Source organism: Scardinius erythrophthalmus (genome assembly GCF_964197995.2).
Source record: "Scardinius erythrophthalmus genome assembly, chromosome: 24".
NCBI classification, from domain to species: Eukaryota; Metazoa; Chordata; class Actinopteri; order Cypriniformes; family Leuciscidae; genus Scardinius; species Scardinius erythrophthalmus.
In genome coordinates, this window is record NC_138244.1 from 28,548,182 (window position 1) to 28,557,355 (window position 9,174).

At 37.9% G+C, this 9,174-nt stretch overlaps 1 gene segment (V, D, J or C); it reads left to right on the plus strand.

Moving 5' to 3' along the window:
- The first annotated feature begins 2,030 nt into the window (after positions 1-2,030).
- On the plus strand, positions 2,031-5,194 carry LOC308684635 (immunoglobulin lambda constant 7-like). The segment is given in 3 exons: positions 2,031-2,048; positions 3,320-3,368; positions 4,161-5,194.
- The last annotated feature ends 3,980 nt before the right edge of the window (positions 5,195-9,174 follow it).

Genomic DNA, 9,174 nt, shown 5'->3' on the forward strand with positions numbered 1-9,174 from the left:
ATTTATTTATTTTTGAAAGAGTAGATCTAGTTTAAACTTCCTTTCCAAATATGCGCTTCACACTCCATTTCAGTAGGTGGCGGGAATGCACCTTTTAAGTTGGTTTGCCAACCGCCATTAAATCCTAGAAGAAGAAGAAGAAGAAGTAGGGACAGGCCATATTTTTGGTACAATTTTAACGATACCAATACCGCTTATTTTTTTAATTGTACATGTGATTTTTTTTATTTTTTTTATAATGTCAATTGTGTGTAAAGTTTGATCATTACACTTACATGCAAATTACATCCACATGACACATACTGGCCATTAATAAATTTATTACAAAAGCAAATTTGACAACAAATAAATAAACATGTTTAAAATAATACAGTTTTTTACAAAATAATATTGATTAAATAAAATATACATTATAACATAAATATTAATAAAATAAAATACTAACAACATAAATGATGCATATTTGCATTCATTTTCAACTTCATACATATTTTTCCTATTTAGCAATATTCAGATAGACATTTCAATTTCAATGTCTTTTTATTTTTAATTGCTGATACAGTTTTTCTAATCTTTAAGCTTCAGATTGGTGTTAAAGGTGAACTAAGTAACTTTTTTACCTTAACTGAACAGCTTCGGAGTCATTGGAATGGTTATATTACTTATTTCGGGTTGAATGGCGGTCGTTTCGCACCCCCCTGGTGCCCGAGAGCGGAAAATACGCACTTGCAACTTTGGGGCGGCGGGCCGCCGGCCGCTGCGTCAGGAAGTATTGCGTGATATCAGGTCTCGCGATGTAAACAATTGCTTTATGGCCAAAAGAAATCTGCTAAAATGCTGTCATTATTGCGCTCCCTCACGCTGTTCGAACCCGAATGAAGAAGACGTTTTAAAGAATGTCCCATCTGCTTTGCATCTGTCCCATCGTCCAAATTAAACAATTCCCCATCATAAGTACACATTGATGGCCTAAGACACGAAACGAGCGGTTAGTGTGAGAAAACGAACAGTATTTATATCGTTTTTACCTCTTGTAACAGCGACGTCCAAGTGATCTGAGGGCGCCCGCGCTTCCTGCTGTGTGAAGTTGCGCAGACTGGTGCATAGATAGACATATAGATTTCGCCTTGGCCACGGCAGTTCATGAACGAATGCCGTAGCCAAGGCGAAATCTAGTGTATATATCTATGCCCCAGTTTCGACAACAGAGTGTCGTTCTTCTGTTGGTGCTGACGTTACATGCTTCTTGCACTGCTGTTTTGATGCGTTAGATCATCGATGTGATTATGACACTGCACCTGCGCGAATCCACAAACTAATTGAAGTTCAGAGACTACTTGGGTGGAACTTGGACAGGGCCAGGGCACACAGGCCACTGTGGCTGTACGATGATTTTTTTTTCACGGGGCATGAAGGCCAAAGTGTAGGGCAACGGCGGCCATGGCCGCGTGGTCGCGGTATAATTCCCACCCTGGTCATTTGCATTGTGTTGCAAAGCTAAATTATTACCATTCTGCACAGCAGACATGGTTGCATTATGGAGAAGCGAGACCAGATGTATGACTGAAATGGTTACATACTGCTCTGCTGAAACGTCCTTAGTGGCCTCCTCAAAGGGCCCTTAAGTTGTATAGATAATATTGTAGTGGCAAGTTTTACAGGGACAAGCAACACTCACATTTTCTCCACATTTTAGTCCAGTTTAGTAAGAGATATTAGATTATATGTTACATGTTTACTTATATCATAATAATTCATTCATATCATATTAATTAAAGTCTGTGAAAGGTTTGATATTGTGTAGTTTGTGATCCTCCATCAGCAGCTGCAGTTTCTCTCAGCTGTATCAGTGCAGTCACTGTGACGTCTGACTGACAGAGGTTTTTGTACGACTCTTTATCACTGTGTGAACACCCATTTACTACTGATATAGTGTACACTCTGACAGTAATAATCTCCTGTATCTTCAGTCTGGACTCCACTGATGGTCAGAGTAAAATCACTGCCAGATCCACTGCCACTGAATCTAGATGGAGTTCCAGTATAAGGTATTGTTGCACAATATATGAGGGGTTTAGGAGCTTCTCCAGGTTTCTGTGAGTACCAGGCCATACAAGTATATGAACCTGGACAGTAATTATTGCTCACTGCTGTGTTTGTTTTGCAGTTTATAGAGACTGATTCACCAGTTTGAACCGTTTTTACAGAAGGAGTCTGAGTCACAGTCACCTGTCCACTGAAACCTTTTAGAAACAGTGAGAGTTAGAAAAGCAGCATTCACTGTTGATGATATTATAATATTCAATTTAACTTTTTCTTGAAACATTTACCTTCAATACACAGACAGAGAGTCCAGATGAAGATGTTGATTGTGTTCATTGCTGTAGTTTAGTCTTGTGTGATGATGAAGAGTGTGTTCTGTTCTGCTCTCAGTCATGAAGTGTTAAACTCACAGCACTATAAACACTCTCAGAGCACTGAAGCATGTGCTGACAATGCAAAGAAGTGGGCAGGATTTACAACAGCTTGTGCTGAGAACAAACTCATAAACTCTACATAGAAGATTTTACTTTCAGAATAATGTTATTGAACCATTAAGTGATTAATTGCACATATTTATTAATTGTGAAATATTTTTGTTTATGTGTGTCAGGCTGATAAGACACTAGGTTTTGTCTGGAGAATCATGAATGTAGATCATTTTAAACATATGTCATACGCAGCAGTTTCTCTGAGTTCAGTTCTGTGCTACACCTTTACAAGCATGTTAACAATGAGAAATCAAGAACTAAATAAATCAGTTTTACTATATTTAGAGGAATAATAAAAAAAGGTCTTTATGGTCTTTGGAATCAATGTTGACATGTTGCTCTCTGGGAAATATTTTCATGATGTCTATTTTTTCCCACATTTTCCACATGCATGAAGTTCATCAGGACTCATAATCAGGTCATTATATATTAAACAATGTGCATCTGAAATGTTCAGAATTATTGATTCATTTATTTGAAGCTGCAGGTTTTTCTGTGAATCATGATGATTGATCTGCATATGAAGAACAGAAGCATCATTATGAGAAACTCCACAACATCATCCATGATCAAAGAGGTCAAAGGTCACCTCAGAGGTCACAGCTCATCAAATATATTTCTTTAAACAGTGTTATATCAGAAAGCATTTAGTCAAATCTGAATGAGTGAGTGTTGAGAAGAGCTGAGGATCTTCTAATATCAGTGTGTTGAAGTGTTGTTTCTCTCTCTCTGCTGGAGTGTGTGTTCACTCGAGTGGAATAGAGGTTTTTGTACGAGCGTTTCATTAGATTGTATCACTGTGGTGGACTTTCGGTGGAGGAACTAAACTGGTGATCGGTAAGTCTGTTTAATTACATATTTAGACGGTATTAATAATGTAGATCATGCCTTATATTTTTTCATAAATATTTGTAACCAAAGTTAAAATGTTTTATATTATTTGAAAATTCCCTGTTACGTCTAAAATTGGTTGTTTGTCATGAGTTTTAGTGTATTATAATTTTTTGGAGGTGTAACAATGAATAGATAATATTATAATGTGTTAAAACCTTGGTTACAATTATTGATGAGATCATACATGCATCATAATTTGTAAAACAATATATAATTAATACATTAAAAATGTTTTTTTTTTTATAATGCAATATGTACAAAGGCTTTAATTAAAGTGTTACTGATATTTTTGTATAATTATTTAATCTAAAACAATGATATTATTATAAGAATAGCATTATTCCTTAAAAAATAAATAAATAAATAAATAATGAAATAAGATTCTAAACATATTTCCACACTGTGTCTCGCTATGAGTTTAATCAGTTTATTACAGGTTTGTTTTTCCTTCATTTATTTCTACACTGAGTTCATATTTAGTTCATCTTTTATTGTAGAAATCATACATGGAAAAAGAGATTTGACATCAGAATGTAAATGTTGCTTCTTTCTGTAGTTCAGTCAATGATACTGAATCTCTTTTGCTCATGTTGTGCTTATAATTCAGTGTTTTGTTCATTCTGTATGATTCAATTGTGTTTTAACTCTGTTTGAAATTGAGTTACATTTTGAGTTGAATATCTCTATGTTCAGAGTGAATAACTGCTGTGAATGTGTTGTGTTTGTCTCCTGCAGCTGGTCCCACAGTGAAGCCCTCAGTGTCTCTGCTGCCGCCCTCTTCTCTGCAGATCTCTGGAGACTCAGCCGCACTGCTCTGCCTGCTCAGCTCTTACTCTCCACAGGGGGCGCTGGTGAGCTGGACACTGGACGGGTCAGAGGTCACCGAGGGGGTTCTGACCAGCGCAGAGAGCCAGCAGGACGGCCGCTACAGCCGCAGTAGCGTCCTGACCCTCAGCAAAGCACGCTGGGAAGAGGGAGAGCTGTACGTCTGCAGAGTAACACATGATGGAGCTCCTCATGAGGTCTCGTTCCACAAGAGCTCTGAGTGCTGATGTTTCTCTCCTGAAGATGAGCCGTATCTGAGTGTCCTGTGTCAGGCAGGATTCACATGAGTCTAGTGCTGCAGCTGGAGTGATTTACAACTCAATACTGAGTGTGTGTGTGTGTGTGTGTGTGATCTTTCAATCTGCTGTGTTTGCTGCAACATTCAATAAAGCTTCTCAACAAGTTCACTTTGTGTCTGACAACATCATTCAACTAACAGATGAAGATGCAGGTGCTTTTCAGAAGGTTGATGTAGCAGTAAATGTCAAATAAAGCTCTTGGGGTTTGAACATGGTCTCTGGAGACAGAGCTGCTCTATTCTGAGAGGATCACAATCACTCCACCCTGACAATGCAAATGGGGTTTTCAGTCTCACTCTTTGATTGGTTACATGATCTGGACTGGAACACTTTCACTTCTGCTTTAGTGAAGCAGCGCAGACAAACTGATCATTTATAGGACATTAAAAAGTTTAGAATATAAAAATCTAAAAAAAAAACAAGAATCAGCCGTTCTGGCACTAATTGTTACATAATTATTACATTTATAGACAATGGTGTAAATATATATGAAAATGTTATGAAAATCATAACTAATACATGATCACAAATGAAGAATCAGTGTGTTGTTAATAAATGTTAATATTATAGTGTATTTGTTCATTGTTCATATACATGTTTATATTAAAGTGTATTTGTTAATTTTATAATAAAAACCCTTGGTTGAATGTGTGTTTCACTGCCAGTTTCTGCCCAGCCGACTCTCAGCCAGATCTGTCTTACAGTGCCTGGGCCAGACCTGGGCCATATCAGTCAATAAGAGTCGCTTTACAGGGTGTGGGCCACATCTGGGCCAGAGGAAGCTCTGTGTGTCCATGTTCAGTGTGTTGGGCCAGTTTTGGGCCGGGGACCCAGCCAGAAGTGGAGGTGGGCCAGGCAAAGTTTGCTCTCTGGCCTGCTGTTATCAACTCAAGAGTGAACCAGAATCATGTTGCTCTAGTGATGGAGAAACAAAGCTTTTAGAAACCATTGAACCGATTGATTTGCATAATGATTCACTGTATTGAAGCTCTGGAAACGCCACACGCTGGTCAGAACAGCGGAAACTCAGCATAAAAACACCTTTTACACACCAAATGCAAATGTTTTATTTAAAGTCTAATCTATTCAATGCAATTACCAAATCATCTAATACCAGTAAATATGAAATGTCTTTATAATATGTGTTAGTTTATTAAATTGAAGGGCTTGTTTTATTTGTTTTATGGAGAGCTTGGTAATCAGACCAATTAGACACTTTTAACTACAACTCCTTTTTTATTATAAAAATGTGTCAATAAACGTTAATATTTAAAAAACTGATCTGAGATCAGGTGAAATGAAATAGACAGTGGTTCATGGGTTCACAGAGATCATCGCCCCCTAGTGACGAACCAGTGGCATTTGGAAACAGTGATGACATGAAGCCAGTGCTGCCAGATTTGGGCAGTTTTGAGTTTGATTGTGCTGGTAAAAATTGGTTTGGCGGTTTTCAAACACCTACATTTTATAGACTAATTGGTTAATAAACAAAACTCAAGTGTGCATGTAGTCCATAAAATCAGTCATCATGATGTGTAAATACACCGGCCCACTGCAGATCTGATTCAGCCAATCAGAGATCAGCAATCAGACGTGATCATTCATGACTGACGGGTTTATAGTGAGATCATTTGTAGCTGTATATTCGAGTGATCAGTGTGTCAAAGTGGCATAAATATACAGTTGTATCTACAGTAAAGAGTGTGAGAGTGACCCAACTCTCTAAACGTGGATTACACCTGGTGGGACTCGAAGGCTCTTTATGAATATAACTGTAACTCTGAGAGCACAGTTGAATGACTTCATTGAAATGGAGTATGGGACTATGACTCCTGTCCATCATCATGTGCACACTGGCCTGATCAGGACATCTGCAACTTCTAAACCGTCCAGACTGCGCTCTACTCGTCCCGACCGCTGCTGGAAGAGGTTTCAATCATTCATCAGTTTTGGCTGTGCTAATTTCTGTTATGATCTACAATGTGCACTTCAAGAAAGACGTACTCGTTCTGTTTAAAGTTAAAGCGCAACACAAAGGTAACTGCATTATTATTATTGTAGTTATTTTTCTGAACACGAATGGCACATTTTCGGCTTTTAATGTGTGTGTGGCTTTTAAAGTCTGTTAATTTCTAGAAATGAAGTTCACCCGCAGGGGAACCGCCTAACTCATCTGCAAACTCGACCGGGAGAAACAAGCGTCTTTTAGAGGAAATGTTCTCTTTTATAGAGATATTATCTTGCTAGAGAATATTCTCCTTTGGAAATAAAGGAAGTGTTGAAGTGCCCAGAGAAACTCTCTTGCTGACAGATAGGGAACTCAGTAATATTAAAGATCTGTCCTCTAGTGGTGAAGGATGGAAGTGCAATTAAAGTGATTGACTTTCCTACAGTTCGATTACATTGTAGTGGCAAGTTTTACAGGAACAAGCACCACTCACATTTCTCCACATTTGTGTCCGGTTTAGTAAGTGATATAAGATTGTGTTACATATTTACTTACATCATAATAAATGAATAAAGTGTGTGAAAGGTTTGATATTGTGTAGTTTGTGATCCTCCATCAGCAGCTGCAGTTTCTCTCAGCTGTATCATATTTCCCTGATGTAAAGTTTTTTAAAGTTGTGAAGTTGTTTTTATTGTCCGGCGCCTTGGCTATGAAGAAGGCTTCTTTTGATGAGCTTGATAAACCAAAATGGTACCGTCTCAAGAAACTTCTTAGCAACGTTAGAAGTTCTTTGAAATTGCAAAGTAAAAAATGAGTATGTTTTGGTTGTCAAATAACCCTTGTGGAGGTTTTTTATTGTGTGGTTATCTTTTACTCTTTTTCATGGCACCTTTGAAATTTAGCACATTAAATATAAATGGGTGTCGTGAGGCTTTGAAAAGGACTAGTCTTTTTGAGTATATTTTTATGAAGAAGAGTAGTGTTGTTTTTCTACAAGAAACACACACGGATGTTAATAATCAAATCCAGTGGCAGAGTGGATGGAATGGACAGGTTGTTTTGAGTCATGGTTCAAGTAACAGTGCAGGAGTGGCTATTCTTCTTGGAGCTGAGTTTAAGGAACAAAATGTGAGCGTTTTTGAAGTTCTACCAGGTAGAATGCAGAGAGTAGATGTTGCGTTACATGGGCTCGATTTTTCATTTTTCAATGTATATGCCCCCAATATTGGGACTGAACGTATACTTTTCTTTGGGAAACTTCATACAGCATTAAGCAGTGTCCCACAGGGGAGAATTATTGTTTTGGCTGGAGATTTTAACTGCACTTTAGATCACACAGTGGACAGAAATCATGAAGAACCTCATAGGCCGTCAGCAGAAGTTTTTAGAAAATTGATCATTTATCAGGATCTCGTGGATGTTTGGAGAGAAGCTTTTCCTGATGTAAAACAATATACGTGGACAAAAGTAAATTCAAATAGGGTTTCTGCAGCAAGACTTGACAGAATTTATGTTCAAAGAGTTTTTTGTGAAAAGTTTTTTGATAGTTCTATTATTCCTACTCCTTTCTCAGACCATCATTATGTGTCTGTCAATATCACTTCTGCACAGAGCACATGTAAATGCCCCTACTGGCGCTTTAGCAATAAGCTTTTGCAGGATCACCACTTTGTGCACTCTTTTACACTTTTCTGGGAGATGTGGAGAGAGAGTAAGTCTCAGTATAAATCCCTGAGTCAGTGGTGGGATATTAGTAAAGTTCAAGTTAAGATGTTTTGCCAGAAGTATACTGCACATAATAAGAATACTCTTGGAAGTGAAATGAGAAAACTTGAACAGGACATTTTGCAGCTGAATATTGAACAATATGATGGAAGTACTGTTGAAGTGTTGGAAACTAGGAAAATTCTTCTCCACAATCTCCTGGAAGAGAAAGCAAAAGAGACTCTGGTTCGGGCAAGGTTTACATCCTTTAATTGCATGGATGCCCCAACATCTTTTTTTTTCAGTTTGGAGAAGAAAGTTGTTGATAAAAAAACTTTAAGTCGTCTGAAACTTCCTGAAGGAGGTGAAACAACTGATGAACATGAAATAATTGCTCAAGCACTGCTTTTTTATGAAAACCTTTACAAAGCAGAGCCATGTGATGGAGAAATAACAGAAACACTTCTCCAGGATCTACCTCATCTGATGGAGAGTGATAAGGCCAAGCTTGATCAGACTTTGCACTTAAGTGAATTGACTGCTGCTATTACAGACATGTCTTCTGGAAAGGCTCCGGGACTGGATGGCTTAACGGCAGAATTTTATAAGCGGTTTTGGTCAGTGATTGGAGAAGACTTGTTCTCAGTTTTCTTAGAGTGCTTTGAAAGAGGCACCTTACCGCTGAGTCTACGAAGAGCACTTATCACTTTGCTACCCAAGAAGGGTGATCTCACGGATATAAGAAACTGGCGTCCAGTGTCTTTGCTTGGAGTGGATTATAAGATTCTGTTAAAAGCATTAACTAATAGATTAAAACTCCATATATCGACAATAATTCACGCAGACCAGTCATTTTGTATTCCAAAACGCACAATATTTGATAATTTGTTTCTGCTTCGTGATTTGATCTCATTTGCCAGAGACAATAATGTTAATGTGGGTTTTTTATCTTTAGATCAGGAGAAAGCTTTTG